This window comes from Mustela nigripes, chromosome 3 (assembly GCF_022355385.1).
Source record: "Mustela nigripes isolate SB6536 chromosome 3, MUSNIG.SB6536, whole genome shotgun sequence".
NCBI classification, from domain to species: Eukaryota; Metazoa; Chordata; class Mammalia; order Carnivora; family Mustelidae; genus Mustela; species Mustela nigripes.
Window position 1 is genome coordinate 132,086,560 of NC_081559.1, and position 22,084 is coordinate 132,108,643.

A 22,084-nucleotide genomic window follows, 5' to 3' on the forward strand; every position below is an offset into this window, starting at 1 on the left:
ATTTTTTTTTTTTTTTTTTTTTTTTTTGAAGGTTATATATGTTTTTTTATTTTAATTTTTATAAACATATATTTTTATCCCCAAAAAAAAGAACAAGAGGCAGTACCGAAGGCTAGGGACCTAATCAATACAGACATCGGTATTTTTAATTTCTTAAGGAATCTCCACACTGTTCTCCAAAAAGGCTGTACCAACTTGCATTCCCACCAACAGTGTAAGAGGGTTCCCCTTCCTCCACATCCCCTCCAACACATGTTGTTTCCTGTCTTGCTAATTTTGGCCATTCTAACTGGTGTAAGGTGATATCTCAATGTGGTTTTAATTTGAATCTGTTTTTCATTGTAATTACTTTTTTTAAATTTATTTTCAGCATAACGTATTCATTATTTTTTCACCACACCCAGGGCTCCATGCAATCTGTGCCCTCTATAATACCCACCACCTGGTACCCCAACCTTCCACCCCCCCCGCCCCTTCAAACCCCTCAGATGGAGGCATAATACTCCATAGTGTATATGGACCACATCTTCCTTATCCATTCATCCGTTGAAGGGTATCTTGGTTCTTTCCACAGTTTAACGACCGTGGCCATTTTAAACTAAAGACTGTAGTCAGAGATACAGAAGGACACTACATCATTCTTAAAGGGACTATCCACCAAGATGATCTAACAATTGTAAATATCTATGCCCCCAATATGGGAGCAGCCAATTACATAAGAAAACTGTTAATCAAGATAAAGAATCATATTGATATGAATACATTAATAGTAGGAGATCTTAACACGCCTCTCTCAGAAATAGATCATCGAAGCAGAAAATCAATAAAGAAACAAGAGCATTGAATGACACATTGGACCAGATGGACCTCATAGATATATACAGAACACTCCACCCTAAAACAACAGAATACTCATTCTTCTCAAGTGCACATGGAACCTTCTCAAGAATAAACCACATACTGGGTCACAAATCAGGACTCAACAGATACCAAAAGACTGACATTATTCCCTGCATATTCTCAGATCACAATGCCTTGAAACTGGAGCTCAATCACAAGGGAAAGTTCCAAAGGAACTCAAACACCTGCAAGTTAAAGACCGCCTTGCTTAAGAATGCTTGGATCAACCAGAAGATCAAAGAAGAACTGAAACAATTCATGGAAACCAATGAGAATGAAGACACTTCAGCCTCTCTGTTTTTTTGACTGTTTCCTTTGCTGTACAGAAGCTTCCAGATGACTGGTTTATCAAGCTCCAAGTCTCAGATTTATGAGATTAAAAAAAAAAAAAAAAACACACAGGGAATTTACCATTATGTTGTTCCTTAAGTCTTAAGGTTCCTAGCTCTTCTACCTTCTTCTTTCCACCTTTCATTCTTACATACATTTCTTATATATATTTTATATATACTGTCCAAGGTTTAGGTTATACTTAACCAAACAAATAGGAAAAAGTATGTCTATTCCATCTTCCCAGTAGTGTAAGTGCTTCTTCCTTAGCTATTTAATAAAGAACACTTAAAATAACTAAAGAAAGCACCAGCTAGCCATTATATTGTCATATAAATATATTCACTATCATCTAAATATATTTATTGTAAGATAAATAAACATTATCATAAAATTTAAATTGAACTGGTATTTATTCTGATTCTCATTATCAGAAAACTGGGTTTTTCTTTAAGGCAAAGAGAAGTTTTCTTCTAATGTGAAATGATTCATTTTAATAATTCAAAAGACTGTTCAATTATCAACTTGATATTATGAATGTTATTTTTTAATTAATTAATTTATTTTAGAGAGAGAGTGTGATAGTAGGGGGGGGGAGATGGAGAGAAAGAGAAACTTCAAGCAGACTCCCTGCTGAGCATGGGGCCTGACATAGGGCCCAATCCCACATTCTTGAGATCATAACCTGAGCTGAAGTCGAGGCAGACACTAAACTGACTGAGCCACCCAGGTGTTCAGTTATCATAAATATTCTCATATGAAAGTACATTTGTATCAGCTTGTTATAAATGCTGTAATTTGTGGCAGGTTAAAGATAGAGCAGGTTTTTGGTTTTTTTATTAAATTATGCTGCAAATACTAGCATCTGTTACCAGATACTAAGAAAGCAACCTGTTTTCTTAGCTAGATGATATCCCAGTCTCTGTCTTCTTAAACGCTCTAACCATACCTTGTGTAATCTTTTTCAAGAAAAACATGAATTCTAGAGGCAAAATTCAGTTAATCTCTCAATCAGCCTCAAGTGACCAGAATCTTCTAAACTGTAGGAACACAAGACTTTGTTATATGTAAGTCTCAGGCATCAACTCCATATGTGAGGGAAGGAAGCTTCCTAGTTTCCTACACCCTTTCGTGTAAGAGTAGAAGAGCATCTCTAAAATATTTCAGTGTTTTCATGAAAATACCCACTAGCATCCCCCTACACATCACAGAGAATTCAATCACTGAGGAGTAAAGTACAGGGGTGAAGAAGAAGTAGTGGACAGAGCATTTTACAGTTTTTCTAGAAATGGAGAAGCTAATAACCACTCTGTTACAGAGTCACCTCTTGTAAGCTTCTGAAAGTCTCTACAAGCTTCTGAAAGTCATTTTAGGCTGGGATAAATAAAGCATTCTTTACAAAGGCTATTTTCAGGCTTTAAAAAAAAAAAAAAACTTGCATTCTAGTAGAAAATAGGGAGGGGTTAATAAAGTCCACCCACCTGGCTACCATTACCCAGTTCCCTCCCCAGGACAGTGGTTCTCAAACTGTGATCCCACACCAGACTTACTGAGTCAGAATCTCTAGAATTAAGGTCTAGAACCAGTATATTTAACAACCCTGTGGTAACTGGGAGATCTCTGCCTTTGTACTTTGAGGAACATAGTTTGAAAATCACTGTGCTTCAGTTAGTTTAATAGTTAGCATAACACACAGAAAATCAGACCTCTATGGGGAATATTAAGTAGAAACAGAACCACCAAAATCTCCAGTCACAGTGAACAATTAAAGAGCAGTCACCATAGGTGGTCCTGGGGTCCAGAGCAGGAATGTCGTGCATACTGAAGACCAAACCACACCAGGGTGGCTTCCTATTATTTTTTGCTTCATTGAGTTATGAGGTGAATGGTAGTATAGTACAAGTAAAGGTAGGGGGGTTTTCTTTCTAATTCCCTCTTTTATGAAATAACTTTTTCTAAAATAGTGACTTACTGAAACATTTTATGTCTTACTAAAACATCTTACTATGGAAACACGACATTTAGAGAGAAATCTATTAGTCAACAAATGTCAATTCATGAACAGTGTTCTTTCTAAAGTTAACACGAATAATTTAATTGATCAGCACCATCAGCTAACATCAATCACCAAGGGGACATGGGTAGCACTCCAAATAGATAACAGAAAGAAGGGGTTTGGAGGAAGTGTGCTGCATAAAGTCAAATATATATAGAACAAACAAATACCTATGCTGCCAAAAAGCAAAACAAAACAGGGTACCTGACAAGCCCTCATATACCAAACCACTGGAAGCAGGCAATATTAATGTTAACACTGCTTTTACATGAACTGTTTATGTTTTAATATCTGATTTCACATTTCCCATATTGCTTCTCCTGTATATAAGGATTTCACAATTTTGCCTATTAAAGCAATAGCAATATTTGGCTATACTTTTAGTATCCTAAAAACATGCCAGGATGTCCAAGAAAGGAATAAACAAATTTTAAAATATTTATTTCCAAAGAATATATAGTGGCATAGGGGAAAACTCTTTATACAATGTTAATTTTTTTTAAAAAACAGAGATATAAATCTATATTTTGGTATAATAATGAGTTTGATCCCAATTTTATAAAATTTGCATACATATGTTTATTTGAGATAGGTTGAAATAAATAATAATAATAATAATAATGTATACACACATTTATTTCAACTCTGGATATTGAGTATATTATTTTCTGTTTTACACATTTTTATTCTAAAATTGTCTATAATAAATGTATATTCATTTTATAATTAGAAAAAAATGTATTTTTTACATGACCAAGTTTCCATTCTCTTGAAATGTTTCTAGAATCTTTTCTACTTAGTCATGCTCTTTTTAGCAATAAAATCATCCCCAACATATTTGAAAATACCCTTCAAGCACAAAGCCATTGGCCCCAAATATGAACACAAATCACTGAAGCTTTAAAATTCTACTATCCTATAAAGAATATGTGGTTCATATATACAATGGAATATTGCTCAGTCATCAGAAAGGATGAATACCTACCATTTGCATCAACATGGATGAAACTGGAAGGGATTATGCCAAGGGAAGTAAGTCAAGCAAAGACAATTATCATTTGGTTTCACTCATATGTGGAACATAAGAAATAGAGCAGAGGACCATAGGGGAGAGGAGGGAAAACTGAAGGGGGGAAAATCAGAGAGAGAGATGAACCATGAGAGACTATAGACCCTGGGAAACAAACTAAGGGTTACAGAAGGGAGGCGGGTTGGGGGAATGGGTAAGAGAGTGATGGGTATTAAGGAGGACATGTGTTGTGATGAGCACTGGGTGTTAATATGCAACTAATGAATCGCCGGACACTACATCAAAAACTAATGATGTACTATATGTTGGCTAACTGAACATAGTAATTTTAAAAACTCTACTATCCTACGATCTTTCCATATGCCATGTATTGGCACATTTGTTTCATAAATAAAGAAGCTATAGGATAACATGGAATTTTACCAGATCCTCGTGTGTCTGCCATACTGCCATTCACATTCTGTTGTACTTTAGGCTTTATAAAGGATATGTCAAATACTAACAAATACTTCACCTGTTAGAGAGGCATAGCTTGAGGATATAAATCATACATACATCCTGTTCCTAATTAAGGAGGAAGACTGACATATGTCATTGGAGACAACATTAACAGACAGCTCCTCTGTGACACCAGGTTTTACCTTAGTCAAAATGTTGCTTAGGAAATACTTGTCGGGATAAGACAAGGTTATATATACTGTTACCCATGGGACTGAGGACAGTCCCAAATACACGTGTAGAAGACAAAAAAAATTGCTACATAAAATCTTTACTCTTGAGTTACTCCAGTGATATATATAAGCAAAGTGAATTGAGATTTTGAGCAAGGGGACCCACGGATGGGCCCACACATTAGCTTTGTTGGAGAGATGTAGGGACAAGTTACCTCTGCCCATAGCTATAACTCACCAGTTAGCTGATTAAGAGCCCTGGGTTTATTTGTATTTCTTGGGCAGAGGACACATGGGGCTAGAATGGCTGTTATGAATTAGGGCCTTATGAATATCATGTGTTCATTTAGTAACCTGAATACTTCGTGCCTTTTTTATACTTAGCATTTCATAGATCCCATATATATTTAGTGTATAATGAATATTTAGTACCCAGGACCTCATGAATATTAGAGATATTTTGATCTTTTTATTCCTTCTCACCTATGTTGGACCTACACATGTTCTACTTACTGTCTGTTTATATGTAACATATCTTAAATGTTTCACTTATTTTTTTATAAATTTATTCAACTTCTACAATAGAACTAAATATTTCAAAAGCAAGTGCACATTAAAACCACATTGTCCCTAACTGCCAGACTAGTAACCTATCAGAGAAAGAAATTCATTTAAGTCATCATAATGTACCTACATTGATATGGGAAATCTTGCCTGCCTTCCAGAGCTGACTAGCTGGTTTTAACCACTATGAGCTATATGACTCCAGTCAAGTCACTTATTCTCCCCATCCTTCAGTTTCCTCAACTCTAAAATTGGAATTATAATGGTATCCACTATATATGGCTATTGTGTAGATTTAATGAAATAATCCAAGCACTCAGAACAGTGCCCAGCACATAGTATATAAGTGATAATTTTGTAATAAAATTTTCCATAGACCCCTTCATACTGGTGTCCCCAAAACATCTCTTTTTCATCTAAGCTCTCATCTCCAGGTCTAGAATCTACCTCTGTTACCTTTGGAAAATTACAGTGGTACTTGTCTTATCTCAGATTATTTGACAAAGCAAAGTAAATGTAAATGTGACAGGACTGGTAACACAATGAGATCAGTCCAATGAGAGGACAAAGCAGAGAGTATTACAATCTTCAGTTCAATCCTCAATCAACTCTCACATGAATTACACCATTTCCAATCATTTTACCGTCCTTTTAACTCACACTCCTTATTCTCTGTACAACTGATTTGCCTGTATTATCTGATTGTGGTTTTTTTCTCCTTCTCCTGCTCTATTCAATTTAAAGTACTCTATATCTGCTAGCCAGCTTGTGAACAAATGCATCCTGCCCCTCCATCCATTCTCCACACTTGGCCAAGAATGCATATTCCTTGTGTCTTCTACGAGGATTCACACATCCAAACCCCGTTTGTCAACACCATCTGCCATTTCTCTCCAAGATCTTTCTCAATCATCCAAGTCCCATCTGAAGGTATAAATGATGAAGAATGATAATAGTTTACCCTTTGCCCAATAGCTGCTATGTACCAGAAAGTTTGTTCATGGTTTCCCACTCTTGATCTCTAATCCTGATATCATAGGCATTATTGTTAGCACCCACAAGATATCTTGTGAAGCAACCCTCATAAACCCAGAGACAGGAAAAATAAAAATGTGTTCAGAGTTAAGCTGTAAAATCAATACAAAGTAGATTAGAAATATGTTATTACCTTAAACATCCAAAAAGTGAAGAGTCTTGCATTAAATGACCAAAACCAGATAGAATGTATAAAGTTATCTAAAGAAAGAACGTGCCATAAAAACTGCAGGAAAAAAGAAGTCTGCCACTAACTGGTTGAATGAAGAATCATTCTACTACTCTCTTGTCACTTTCCACTATAGAGTATAACAAAGCCAAGCACTTCCTTTTCCAGTCTTCTTTGCAGCTGGAGGGATGGGTGACAGGCACATAAGGAGACCGTGCAATGGGGTCATATTACACAATTCTGACAAGTGAGAAATAACTGGAAATCTGCTAGGGATGTCTACAAGAGGTTTTGCTTTCATAACAATAGGGACACTCCCCCCCTATGTCCTCCTACCTTGAATGAAAAATGTAACAGTTACAATCAGAAAGGACATGGCATTTAGAATTTAATAGATCTGGGTTCAAATCTGTTTTCCCACATACTGGAGGTGCAATATTGGGCAAACTGTTTAACATGCTTCAAAAGCAAGTGCTTTTGTAAATGTAAATGGGTTTAATAATACCTGTAGATGTTCCAATGAGAAGAGAATGATGCACCAGAATGGTCAGATGCTTGAATCCTTAGCTGTTTTGTTCTCTCCAGCTAGCAGCTTCACAGAATTGCCAGATTTTAATCAGAAGGCACTTGCCACTCTCCGGGTACAACATTCCTTGCTCTGTCCATGTCTCTGAAAAAAGTCTTTATTAAATTCTCTCAAATTGACCATTTCAGGGTGCCATGAACTTTCTGCTAGAGCCCCAACTGATGCAACCACTGATGAAATATGTGTATCTGAGGTGACTTCACTCAGACCGAGAGCAACCAGTCCAACCAGGCCTCAGAGGTGCCCTTCAACCCAAAGACTCCTGAGCCAAGCCTTCCTCCCCTTAATGTCCAAGTTACCAGGAGAGAAATCTGGTCTCCTACCTATCTCAGGAACGAACACACACACACACACCATCCCACCCCAACCAAAGAAAAGGAAATAACATCCAAGCAGGGTCAATAGCTGGATTAAACTTTCAGAAGAATAAAGAAAAAGCAGGAAGGACTAAAATACTTTAAACTCCATCTAATTTCATGTTATATCCCTAAAGTTTACCATAGTGCAGACAGTGAATGAATAATAAAAAGGACTGCCCATGTCCACATTCCCAGTCCAGCCCAGGAAAGAAGGAAAAGCAGAGATGAAGGGGAAAAGCTTTCCTCACAACTAGGCTGGAGAGAGGAGGAAAGGCCAACAATGACTCAGTAATCTCAATCAGTCTGGGATTATTTATTTGTTTCATATTATATGCTTACCCTCCATTAATTTTGATCAGGTTATCGAAATCCTGAATTTTCTTATTTCCACCTGGTATTATTTCTCTTTCTTACTCTAGATTCCTCCAGAATTTGGGGACACTGAGGTGCTGAGAAGCAACTTTCCTCAAGCTTAGTGGCCAACTTCCATTCATCGTTTAGCATGAAAATTAACACAACAGAATCCCAGTTCCTGCCAGAATTGAGCCATTTCCATAACCCTCGTGGTCTTGGGCTTTTCCTTCTGGCCTGTTGGGCTGCTAGCTCCTTGGTCTTCTGGCATCTCAATGCTATTTATACTACTCTATTCCCTAGTCCTACTATCTTAAGATATGTCTTTACTGATGCTAGGACAGCCACTTGCTATTGACAGCAACTTACCAGTAATCAGCAGCAATTAGCAGCAGCTGTGTGAGTTAACACATTAGAAGTAACTCAGCAGGGACGCCTGGGTGGCTCAGTTGGTTAAGCAGCTGCCTTCGGCTCAGGTCATGATCCCAGCGTCCTGGGATCGAGTCCCACATCGGGCTCCTTGCTCCGCAGGGAGCCTGCTTCTCCCTCTGACTCTGCCTTCCACTCTGTCTGCCTGTGCTCGCCCTCACTCTCTCTCTCTTACAAATAAAAAAAAAAAAACTTTAAAAAAAAAAAAAAAAAAAAAAAAGAAGTAACTCAGCAAACTCCGAGGGAGAGACCTCTGAGAATTTGGTCAATGACTAACCTCCCTCTTCTCATCCTCCAGCTGCAGAGGAAGCCTTACACCTATCTCCCCAGAACTCTAAAAAGGCTGCTAATGTACACTAGATCTTGTAAACTCACAAGGAGTCATTCCTTCTTGGGGTCTGCAACATATCTTTCTGGAACTCCTTCCATGTAATGCGGTTTGGCATGTTCAGGTGTAGCCAGATGGCAAGTGACTAGCTTCACGTTATCCTCAGTGATGAAGGTTCAAAAATCATTCACCTCGAGCTTCTTCCATCAGCAAAGTGGCACCAAAGGATATCACAGAGGTGGCTCATAGAAAATGCATCTTAATACCCTCGTTATTCCATTCAAGACACAAATTGGCAGTGCCCACCATCCAATGGCCAGAAGTCGAAGTCTGCTGAAAAACAAGACATGGTCATCAGTGTGGAACTTCTGGTCAACTCCTGGAGAAAACCAATCAGCAATCTATCTACATATTATTAAAAACAAACAAGTATTAAGCCCCTCCTATGTTCCAGGCACAGTGCAGGCACTGGTATTCAGAGCTAAGGAGTTCACAGGCTGGAAAGAGTGAGAGATCTAAGTAGACAGTTATTATACGGTATGAGAAACAATGTGATAGCAGGAAGTACTGTGTGCTAGGGAAGTTTCTAAGAGATATCAGGAAAGACTTCCTGAGAAGATGATGCTCAAACCAAGCTTTAAAGAACAAACAGGATTTGTCAGGACAGAGATGGCAGAGGGCATATCAGGTGCATATGGTCTAAGACACTGGGAGAAGCTGGGATCTTTGAGGTCCTGTACTTGTAGTTCAGCTGGTAGGTCAGGGAACAAGAAAGGTGTGAAGTAGCAAGAGATGAGACTGAAGGAGAGTCAAAGGAGGAAAAAGTCTAAGGGTTCTTAGTGAATTCCAAGGTTCTTTCAATCACTGTCTCTATTTTCTTAAAAAAGAGCCATGAAAAAATGAAATTTTAGGAATAGAAGAGAATTTGGATATCAACTGCAGCCACCTATTTTATACACAAGTAAACTCTGGCCCATGGAGGTCAAATCAGGGTAAGAGGCAGCACACTGAAATGATGGGATGATAGCAGTTCACATATGTCAAACATCTTACAGATCACCACGCTCTTTCACTTACCACATATCAATAAGGGAAGGAAACATGAACAAGTCAAAAGACTGAAGTTGTGCGCTGCCTCAATTCCTGCCTGAGGTGAGTGATCCTTGGTAGGCCCTTTAATGGCTCAGGATCTCAGTTTCACATCTACAGGATGAAGAGGCTGGATCACGAAAGGTTTTTCCAATTCTAACACCCCACATTTCTAAAAGCTGCTACTATGGGGCGCCTGGGTGGCTCAGTGGGTTAAAGCCTCTGCCTTCGATTCAGGTCATGATCCCAGGACATTGGGCTCTCTGCTCAGTGGGGAGCCTGTTTCCCCTCTCTCTGCCTGTCTCTCTGCCTGCTTGTGATCTCTGTCTGTCAAATAAATAAATAAAATCTTAAAAAAAAAAAAAAAAAGATTTAAAAGCTGCTACTACTGAGTCTTTACTGCCACACTGGAAAAAAATAACTTCTCCTTCAAAGGCCTGAAGTTGTAATTTTCTGAAGGTTTTCAGGGTAGATCTGACCCATATTTCTTTTCTTTTTTTTTTTAAAGATTGATTGACAGATTGATTGATTTGACAAAGAGACACAGCCAGAGAGGGAACACAAGCAGGAAAAGTGGGAGAGGGAGAAGCAGGGAGCCTGATGCGGGGCTCAATCCCAGGACCCCAGGATCATGACCTAAACTGAAGGCAGACATTTAACAACTGAGCCACCCAAGCACCCCTAACCCATTTTTCTAACCATAATCCACTTTCTGCTTAAACAAACTTATCACAAATAATCTAACACCATCCTTATTAGAACATCTCCAATTAAACAAAAAAACAAGGCGCCTTCATAAACTCTGGAAATCCCTCTAATCCCCAAAGAGTCAGCACTGCACTGCAAATTGAAATTGTTTCATGATACGCAAACAAAGGCCCCAAAATCATAGCTTTCTTTTTTAGTTTAAATTTAGGCACTAAAAACCTACAGGGACATTCCATAATAAAGAAATGAATATATTGCACCTTCTGCCTTTCTCATCATTTATTATTAAAGACATTTGCAGGAGAGCAGGCTCACATTGCTTAGGTATCCATCCAGGCCTGCTGGTAATTCTCATTATGAGGTGAGGAGCACAATCCAAGAGGTCCTTCATCTTATGGAGAGTGGAACAATGTGGCTGTCAACACAAAGATTGAGGATGAGGGCAGGCACTACACAGCAGGAGCAAAAGGATGCCTCAGGAGCAGTGATCATATTTCAGGCAAATGACCTGAAAATCAAGAGAAGAGAAAAAACTAAAAATGTAATATGCTAAGTTTTTCAACAGTGGCCATCTCCTTTTAAAATAAGTGCTTCAGGGCATTGTGCTCTGGTGTGGCATCTGAACATGGAAAAGCTCAGCCTGTCCTCGAGTTTACAAGGAACAGGAAAGATGACAAATGAGCGTAGAAGGCAGCAAGAGATGGATATCAAAAAATCAAGAAGGTGAGTCCGGAGAGGACAGAAGTCACTTGCTAGGCGATCTGTGAGACTGCAACCAATTGGGGCAGAGCAGGGTTGTGGCAGGAGGTGAGGGAGGCATCCATCTGCCCTCCAGGCTGTCTGGACCACGTCCCTCGTGCCAGTCACTCTCCCTTTGCTTAACCATTTCCCTCCTTGCATCATCTGGATTTCCTTCCTTCACTTGTTCATTGTGTATCTCCTCCACTAAAATGCAAGCTCCATGAGAGCAGAACTTTGCCTTGTTCTCTTCAATGCCTAGAACAGTGACTAGTATGGAACAGGTACTGAAAAAATGGTAGGAAGCAAGGCAGGCATGCAGAAAATAAGGAGGGTGGGGAGGGAAATAGGGAGGAAAAGTACAATCCACAGAAATGAATTCATGTCCCTACTCATCTTTACCTTACATCCTATTTACATTTTAAAGTTTGATGTGGATTCCTTCCACTGAGAGAGCTACCCCTGCTCCTTTTAGCCCACCTAATTCTTAACTTGGCCCTAAACTCTCTTACAGTCCGGTGTCTGGCCATTCCTCACCGTGCATCCCACCAAACTACACAATCATTTGTACATGCCGGTGTTTTTGTTCCTGCTGTTCCTGTGCCTAAAATAGCATCCTTCTTGTACCTTTCTCTGCCAGATAAACTCCCACTCATTCTTCAAAACACAATGTAGCAATTTAGCAATATATAACAAAATATTAAATAACACTCCTTTTGATCCATCTACCCACTGCTATAAATGTATCCTTGGGGTTTCCTCACACAAGGCAAATGTTAGCTCTTCTAGGAAGTTCTTTCCAAACTCTGAGGCCAGGCCACAGGCACTCTTGTGTTCCAACAGCACACAGAACACCACTTTCTTTCTTTCTTTCTTTTTTAAGATTTTATTTATTTATTTGACAGAGAGAGATCACAAGTAGGCAGAGAGGCAGGAAGAAAGAAGGAAGCAGGCTCCCTGCAGAACAAAGAGCCCAACATGGGGCTCAATCCCAGGGCCCCAGGATTATGACCTGAGCTGAAGGCAGAGGCTTTAACCCACTGAGCCACCCAGGTGCCCCAGAGCACCCCCTTTCATGTACCATTTATCCTACAATGTGTAACTGTTTGTTTATAAGGTATTCTCCTCATAGTAAACCTGACCAGCTCAGGAAACATATATAGGCAGACAGACAAAAAGGTAAGCAAGAGAGCAAATAAATACATAAATACATACTTCCAAATAAAAGTTGGGGGAGGGGGGGGAGGATAATGCAATCCCCAAACAACGAATGAGAATCTCCCTTTTTAACTTATTGTGCACTTATTGTGTATAATGTTGATAAATTTTAAATCTAAATTCTCCTCTAAGTGTCCATACTATGCACTTTGATATTCTATGGTATGTTGCAGGCATCTAGGTCCTGTCTGCCCAAAGTATTACAGTGGGCAGAATCCATATCCTGTACATCTCTGCCCGTCCCCATGCCATCTAGCACATGGTACACAGCAGGATTTCAATTACTACCCGGTTGACTGGTCACAGAAATAACTGAAGGCACAGGTGCTACTGACAGGTTTGAAACATCATCTATTAATAAAGAGATCAAACCCATGGAGGGAGAAGAGACCAAAAAGGGCCCCTGACTAGCTCATATTAAAAACAAACAAAAAACCCTCTGAGGCTACTGATGAGTATCACTGTTATAATCTGAATTTACTGTCTATAATGTGAATTTGTGACTTGTGAGAAAGAAACCTTATTTTGAAGGGGTACAGAAACCTATAGGAAGTGTATCATACATAGTCTCTGATTTATATACCCTCTATTTTCTGAAGAAGGAGAAGGACAAGGAAGAGTATCACACACATAATTAATAAGAATGAACAGGCAAGTCACAGATTGGGAAAAATTATCACAAAACATATATATGGAATATTACTGCACATATACCAGATGGGCAACATTTTTTAAAATCTGACATTAATCAACATTTTCAAGAATGTGGCTCACTGGAAACTCTCATGCATTGCTGGTAGAAGTATAAATACATCCAGCTACCTATAGTTGATTCTCATTATCAGGAGTAGTTATGTTCTATAAAGTTACCACAAACACTGAATTAGCAAATACTTTTTCTGCCCCTGGGAGAAAAAGGGTTTGTTTCCTGCAAGTCTCTAATCACAATATTTTTGTCAACCAATCAATACATAAACTTGTTTTATTTGTGTTTCTGTCCAAAGACACCTTATTTAATATGTGTTATTGATTCATCAACATTGAATTCATGGCTAATAGCACTATAACTTAAGCCTAAAGGAAACATCTAAAATACATATATTCTCACTAGGGCATATCATAGCTTTCTTGTGCTTAGGAACACTAGACAGCACTTCAGCACTACACTTGGGGCCCATTTTAAACAGTGACATCAACAAAAAACACAAGAACATTAAAAACTCGGCAGCAACAGACATGGAAAGGACACTTGTCTACAATGAGCTGAAAAAAGAAGGAAGAGTGACACCTGATTCAACCTCAGCTGGGAATGTGCATATTGGCAAGTCAAATATTTTGCCACTCTGTACCTATCTGTATTTGACCATGAAAGCAGCATGAGGACTGATTTTGGAATTACAAATAATTTCTATCAAGTAGGAGAAATCATAAGTACAGAACATGCAAATAATGAGGATAGACTGTACATTGGAAGAGAGAATTTATGGTCATTATTATAAATCAAGTCAATGATGAGCAAGCACTGCAATCCAGCAATTCCCTCCTAAGTATAAACCCTATAGAAAGTCTTGCACATGTTCAGCAGAAGGAATATACAGGTTCATTTGTAATACATCACTCATAATAGCCCCAAACTGGAAGCAACCTAAATACCTGCCCTCAGGTATTTAGAATAGAATGGGTAGAATGGGTAAATATATTATAGTAGAAGAGTTACATAATTGCTATATTATATAGCAACAAGCATTTTTAAAATTTTTTATTTAAATTCAATTAGCCACATATAGAGCAACAACCATTTTTAAACTACAATTACATGCAACAATGTGAATGAATTTCACTAAGTGTAGAATGAAAGATGACATCCATAATGTAGTTTTGAATGAAAGAATACTCACTGTATGATCCCATTTCATAAAACATAAAGTTTTTAACAGTCCATTTTTTGTTGAAGAATATAAACAGGTAGTGGTATTACAAGGAAAAGCCAAAAAATTATTATAACAGATGGTTAAAATATGTACATAGGTTTGTGATGTGGAAAACAAAGGCAAAAGAAAAAATTAAGTTTCTTTACTGCTTACAGCCCATTGACAAGTCCTTGAAACAGGCAGAGTGGCATTCGTCTAGGAACTTGGCTGCCTCAATGTTAATACTTTGTTAAGGGCAAAAGGCAATCTTAGCCTGAACCCCCCAGGTTCCTGCAAGTCTACTTTAAAATTTATTTATATGTATACAAATAATGTACAATTATAAAATATAAATATAATACATAATTACATAAATACAATTATGTATAAAATATATATAATAATATATTCTATATAATATATTTAATATATGATATATAGAATTAATATAATATAAATATAAAATGTATATTTATTTATACTTTAAATAAAAATTCCTTTAAAAACTTTCTTTATCTCCACCCCCCACAAGATATATGTTGGCAATCATCCCCCAAGCATAGGGAACACTGATATACATCCGAAGGGTCTCATGACTAGGGTTTTATCAGACAGTAATAAATGACCTTTTCCTAACAATAACTAGCCCCCTCAAGGTCCTATAAACCTTGCTTCCAAAATTCCTTAGAAACTTACACTATCCCTAACCCCTTCCCAACTTGAAAGTATGTGACTGGCCAATCCTCATAATCCCAGTGCAGCTCTTTCTGCCCATGGGTTCTGGTCCCAGCTTTAACAAAACCACTTTTATTGCACTGAAGATGTCTGAAGAATTCTTTATTGGCTGTCAGCTCTGAACCCCAACATCTCCTACATCACTCTGCATACACTTTTCTGTGTATATAGTATACTTTTCTTTATAGAAAAATTAAAATGTATTTTTAAAAGGATCAGGATGCTCATGAGTAAAATTCTTATATAAAATGGGAAAGGAAGGCAAGGAAGACCTACTTACAAAGAGGCTTTTAGCTTTTTCCAATGTTTAAAAGATTATCACCTTAATAAGAGCATACATCAGGGACGCCTGGGTGGCTCAGTTGGTTGAGCAGCTGCTTTCAGCTCAGGTCATGATCCCAGCATCATGGGATCGAGTCCCACATCGGGCTCCTTGCCCCACAGGGAGCCTGCTTCTCCCTCTGACTCTGCCTGCCACTCTGTCTGCCTGTGCTCGCTCTCACTTGCTCTCTCTCTGACAAATAAATAAATAAAGTATTTAAAAAAAAAAAAAAAATAAGAGCATACATCAATGCCTTTTCTTAATATTATATATGAGTTGGAGGGCCTTATCTTGTAATTAAATAAGTAAAACATGCAATGAATAAATAGTGTATTTATACGTATCCATTAAATGAAAGTAACCAACCAAAAACTAATCCTGAGTCTTTTGGTTTAAACTAGCATATGAGAACCATTAAGTTAGCCAAAGCCATATCTGAGCCACAAAAGTTAGTGCGTGAAATCTAGAACCTTCTACGTAGAAGTGTACTAGTAAGAGCTCTAAGCACCTTGGAAAACAAACAACAAAAAGTCAAACTGTCTGTACAACAACATGTGTCCACAAAATGTGAAATAATCCTCACAATAACCAATATTCCTATAGGATGTATAACTTTGCTTTTGATCATGATATTCAGTGGAGAGAACTTCTCATCTGTTAATCCAGAGTCCATGACTTGTCCTATACAGATGCATGACCTTGATTAATCATATAACTTCTCAGGCCTCTGGTTTTCTCTCTATAATACATACGTGTGGGCCAGCCATCTCTAAATTGCTTTCCAGTGCTAAGGTTCTCTGAAATCAAGAGTGATTTTTTTTTTTTAATTTAAATTTAGTAAGTGAACATACAGTGCAATACTGGTTTCTGGAGTAGAATTCAGTGATTTGTCACTTACATACAACACTCAGTGTTCATCACAAGTGCCCTCTTTAATCCCTAAGACCCACCTAGCCCATTCCCCATAGAGGGAAATAAATGTTTTTAAAGGAGAACCCTTCACTTTAATTCTTGCTCAACCTACAATTCATCTGCATTTAAGTGATAAATGACCTGACAACCAAAGAAAATAATAAAATCAAAAGGCAAAAAGAATCTCAAGGGAATTATTATAATTATAATATCCCTTACTTAAATTGACCTAAAATGAAGGTTGTTATCAATAAATCCCTCAGCATGTAAACCAAGAACACAGACTTTAGGGAACCAAAAGGGGGACATGATTAAACTGGAAAAAAATCACACATTTAAGTAGTTTCCAAATGGCCTTCCTCCAAACTGTTCCTCACTGGCCCTCATGAATTTTCACAAAAGAACTCATTAGGCTTTGAGAAGTGCCGGTTAACATTTGTAATATGTGTTTCAGGTTATAATACGTTGCTAAATGTGAAGAAATAAAATCAGTAATCTTTAATTCAAATAGAGCCATAAACATATTCAATTACCTGGTTGCTTGCCACAACAGCTACAGATGACATGATTTTCACCTTTTACTTATAAAGCATTAGTAGGAAATTAGGTCAGAAACCTTGAACAGCCAAATGGGTAACTCATCACTTCCTTATTAGCACAGCCCTATGAGCCCTGGCCTTCAATACTGGGTCTAGGTGAAGAGCTAATGTTTCTGAATTGCAATCTTTGTCCTCCCCTGCCAGTACAACTAGCAAGTAAGAAAAAACTGATTTTTTAAGGGCCTGTGTGGAGGAGACTGGTGTTAAATTCTACTTTGGTGTTTTAATAAACTGTTAAAATTAAAGATCAGATAATCTTATGAACATTTGGGTTTGTTAAAATCATCTTTCTCCAAATTTGGAAGTCTTCATCACTTTAAGCCCTACTCTCTCCCAGGAATTAACTCATCTAGAAGAGTCTTGATTTCACCAAGAGGAATAAAGATATTCTAGATGGAACTTCCATCTTCCATTGAAAGAATGATGCTAGCTAACATCTACTGAATGCCAACAATGCCAGGCACTGTTAAATGTTTTACATGCATTATCTCTTCTAAAACCATAAGTCTAAGTGGCTAAAACTATCATGATTCTCACTTTGCAGGTAAGGACAACGAAGGACTGACAGATTAAGTAATCTGCCCAGGACCATACGGGAAATACTGAGTCTAGGGCTGGAATCCTGGAATCCAGACACAGTGCTATAATGCATATCTTTTCAAAGCACCTCTATACATTGTTGTCATAGTCATCCTTCCAGTCCTACGTTATAGTAAACACCATTTAAGTTACCCTCACAGCCCCCAATAACCTCTTCCTCTGAGAACTGCCTACACACACACACACACACACACCAGAAGAAGCCTGCAAACATGTACCTACTATGTTATTTCACCTTGGTCATAGCTGACTGGATCATGAGTGGACAACTGGGCTAAGTCAGGCAAGTCAGAATCTCAAGAATTTCAATGGAAAGCTCTAGTGTGGAAGCATTAGGAGCTGTCCTCGTAATAGATAAGTTCTCTGGTGGTTGCTGTGGTTCCCAGAGCTGCCTGGCTTAGCCCCTTTCTGCATACTGCTTATCCAGTTTCCCTAGAATTCCATGAAGTTTCTTTTCATGAATCTAGGTTGCATAAGAGTGGTAACCAAGACACAGTCATTTATTCATTGAAAAGTAAACTTCTCAAGCATCTGCTATGTGACAGGCACATAGATGGAAACTTAGTGGGTGGAGCCTGACATTAAAACAACTAACCACACAAATAAGGACATAGTTTTCAGTTGTAAAAAGTGCCACAGCAAAAAAAGTATGGGTGCTATTAGAGAGGGAATTACTTTTGTCATAAATGAGATAATTTATGTAAAGCACTTAGCACAGGGCCTGGTTCCTAATAGGCTCTCAGTGTATGTAATTCTTTGGCCAAATTCTCTCTAAATAATAAATAATAGTTCTGGCACAATGTCTTCCTGGTTGAGGCCCAAATCCTGCCAAACTGTTCTAATTGACTGCTAATTTACTCCCTGTCTTTGGTTTCTGCTGCCAAATTATTATTCCCAAAATATCCTTTTATTATGCTGCCTACTCGTATCCCACGCCAAAGAATTTGGACTCTTTCCTGTAAGCCAGCTGTGAGGTCTCAGATGGGAGAAATGTAGGTAAGCAGGATTCTTGGTCACCTGCCCCCTCCACCCCAGGGAAAATAAAGGTGCCCATGGAGGCAAGAGAGTACATGAAGAATGAATACATTCTTCATGTATTGAAGTACACGAAGTACCGAATACAGCACTCATAATTTCTATTGGATTAAATAAGTAGTCCAGCAATCCAATCTGAGCAGGTCTGAGGTACACCCTTCATTCTTCAGCACTGGAAAGACTGCTTTGATCACTCAGAGCAAACGTCTATGGAAATGGTGAGTTCAGTAAAATCAAGTTCAACCATCCATTCCATCTTCTTCGCCATACCTGGGTGTTGGAAACATTCTCTTTTCCAAGCAGAGGGAGATTCAGCAGAGGGAGACTCAGGTGCTACTCTGCCATCTATTCTCTCCTCCTCCTCTTCCTTTTTCTCTTTCATCTCTCAGTCTAAAGCATGTTGTGATATTCAATGCGGCTATATAAGATAACAATCAATGCACAGTATTATGCACAAGGACCTAGCTGGTTTACAATGGGAATTATAGCTGTAGGAAATAGGGTTTATTCCTGGGAAGGATAATGAAAGCATTGAGAACTTGATTTTATGAATCATACTACCCTGTGTGGAAGTGAAGTTCACCTTATGAAAAAATCATTACCATTCATAAAACTAAATCCAAGTCTGCCCCTGAAGGAGTAGTGAGTTCAACAAAACACATTCCTTTTTCCAGAGAAACGCTGTGATAACCATTAAATGACAACTCTGAAATTAAGTAGCACTTGGGAAAATTACTTACAAATTAGCAATTAAATATCAACGTCCCTGCCTATCAGCTTCTTCCTCCCTCCAATTTTTAAATGTAAATTAAAAGAGATCCTTAGAAAATGTTCAGTAGAAAAAGGCAGAAGTAAAGCAACATTTTCTACCTCTACAGTGCTTGCCGACCCAATCAATTTAATGTCGGTTGGGCACCCCTCAACCTGAGTCCAGGAACCTCTACTTTCCTTCTTATCATCAAACTGAATTCTAGCAGAGACAGAGGGCACTTGTCCATGGAAATTAGTGGGTTGGGATGCCAGCTGCTCGGTCTGCCTGCCTCTCTCCTATCATCGACTCTCACATTTCTCAGGAGGCCAAATGGAAAGGAGCTAATAAAATTCTCAAAGATGTTTTACAGTTGATGATAAATTCAAAAGCCATTGTGCAAATTTTGCCCCCAACCTCCAAGTCCTGGGGGCTTGACAGAATAAAGTGGAAACACTTTAGAAAGGATAATTGGTATTCAGAGCAGACTTCAGAATAAACTATATTTTTAAATCTGAGAGCAGGAACCATTCATTCAACATTTATTGAGCCAGGAACCTGACTCACAGCTAAGTATTCAAAGATCAATACCAGAATAGTACTTGCCCTTAGGGAACTTGTAGTCCAGTAGAGAGACAACCACTTTAAATATTTTCAGGAACAACACAGGTTTATATAGTATTGAAAAAAATTTTTTGATGTTCAGTACCCACTACCCTTCTGATATTAGCACTTGATTTTGCCTACCCCATTGGATTCAGTCTGGATATAATAACTCAGTCATGGTATGATGTCCAAGACCAAACCAAGTCAACTGGAAATCAATCTCACTGAAAGTTATACACAAGTTTCTACGAAACTACAGAAAAGGATTAATAACTCAGCCAGGAAAGATCAGGTAAGGCTTCCTGAAGTAAGTAATACTAAATCTGAGCCATGATAGCCAATCAAGAGTTAGGGAAACAGGGTCAAAAATAAAGACATTTAGGAGCATAATGCACAAAAGAAAAGAGATATGTACCAGTGGAGGGAAGAAGAACTGCACAGTGGAGACACACATGTATAATTTATTACAATAAAAAGTTTGAAATTAATATTGATATTTAAGTCTCACCCCATACCTACTGAATAAGACCAGGCATTGGTCTTTTTTAAAAGGCTCCCAGATAATTCTAACTGCAGCTAGAAACTGCACACCAAACTATTAAAGGCAAACTCCTGTACCAGCTCAGCAAACCCTTCAAATTCTGGTACCAGACTTCACTTTCCACTTATTTTTCCACCTGTTGGCCCTCCCTGCACCCCCCCTTTTTTTAAACCAACAGTACTAAATTTCTTATAGGTCTTCAAACATACCATGACTCCTCAACTATTTACACAAGCTCCTCCCTCCTCCGGACTCTAGGAGGCTGCCCTCTTTCTTGCTGGGCATCTGGAAAGTTCTCCTTCTTCATGGTCAGCTCAAAATCTAACTTCCCTGGAAAGCCTTTCCTGACTCCACTACAGATGGAGGAGCTTCTCTCTGTCCTTCCCCAGCACCTATCCCTAACTCCACTGGAGTGACCATCTTAGTATCTTATAATACTTTTCACCTCTCTTTCCATGCTAGACTCTAAGCAAGGATCTTATCTTATTTCTGTATCTCTAGCCTGGGACATACTGCTACCCAACAAATATTTGTGAAAATAGAGCAGAGAGGAAGGAATCCACCCATCTTCTTTTCTGATGGATACTGATTATACTAGCCTCTATTTCTTCCACTCAAGTAGAAAGCCTTAAAGTCTTTAGAATTCCTTTTCAGAGTAGTCATGCAAGAGGAACCCTTGCTTAACTACAGAAATAACAGTTACTCCTATTTCACTTTGATATCTTTGGATGTATTCAAAATTGAGGAGGTAGAACAGACTGCCTTAGGCCAGGAAATCTTTTCAGTGTCTTATATAGCAACTTCTCCGTCTTTGTCTATGTTAAAGAATACACAGGAGTACAGAGATCAACAGTCTGTCTCCTCATCTAGATCACAGGCCCCTTGGGGACAAAAGCAACAGTTCATTCACTTTGAATTCACAAGTCATAACATGGTATCTAGCTTAGAAGAGGAACTCAATAAACGTACAGAAATAAAATAGTCAATAGCCCCTGAGGTTGGGGTCCCAGCTGGATCCCTCTGGGCCTAGAGATGAAGTCTGTGTCTATGCAGAAATCATCTCCTCATTTCATTTCTCCAGACAAGACTTTAAGGATCCTGGATTCTTATTCCAGCTCTGTCACTTACTGGCCACATGCCCACGTCTTCTTCCTTTCTCAGAGCCTCAGTTTCCTCAGCTAGAGAGTTTTCATTCAGAGTTTATGCAATTGCAGTCAGATAGTGGCTTGGCTAGAATCACCTTGAATGCATCGTCACTCACAGATCTGGCAATTAATGCTTGCGTTTTCATGGGATGTAATCTGGGCTGTCAGCTGGAATATCCTGCACATTGCCTTGGCATGTGACTTCCTCACAATGAAGTGGTCAGGTTTCAAGAATGAGTGGCCCAAGAGAGCAAAGTAAATTCATGGCTTTTTTTTTTTTTTTTTTTAAGTACATGGCATTTCTGACCTAGTTTTGGATGTCACCCACTATCACTTCTGCTGTACTCTACTGGTGAAGGCAGTCACAAAG

The 22,084-nt window shown here is 38.5% G+C and overlaps 1 protein-coding gene across 2 annotated transcripts in view; it reads right to left on the reverse strand.

Moving 5' to 3' along the window:
* Positions 1–11,092, reverse strand: part of CRH (corticotropin releasing hormone) — a 102,605-nt gene extending 91,513 nt beyond the window's left edge. Inside the window, exons 1-3 of one of the 2 annotated variants that reach the window (XM_059392866.1) lie at positions 10,921–11,092; positions 8,856–9,138; positions 7,261–7,425 (exon numbers count right to left, since the gene is read on the reverse strand). The gene's annotated coding sequence lies outside the window, so the exon portion shown is untranslated. Of the gene's footprint in view, positions 1–7,260; positions 7,426–8,420; positions 8,609–8,855; positions 9,139–10,920 lie in introns of those variants that run through there. The other variant, XM_059392867.1, reaches the window with a different exon arrangement.
* Positions 11,093–22,084: the final 10,992 nt, after the last annotated feature.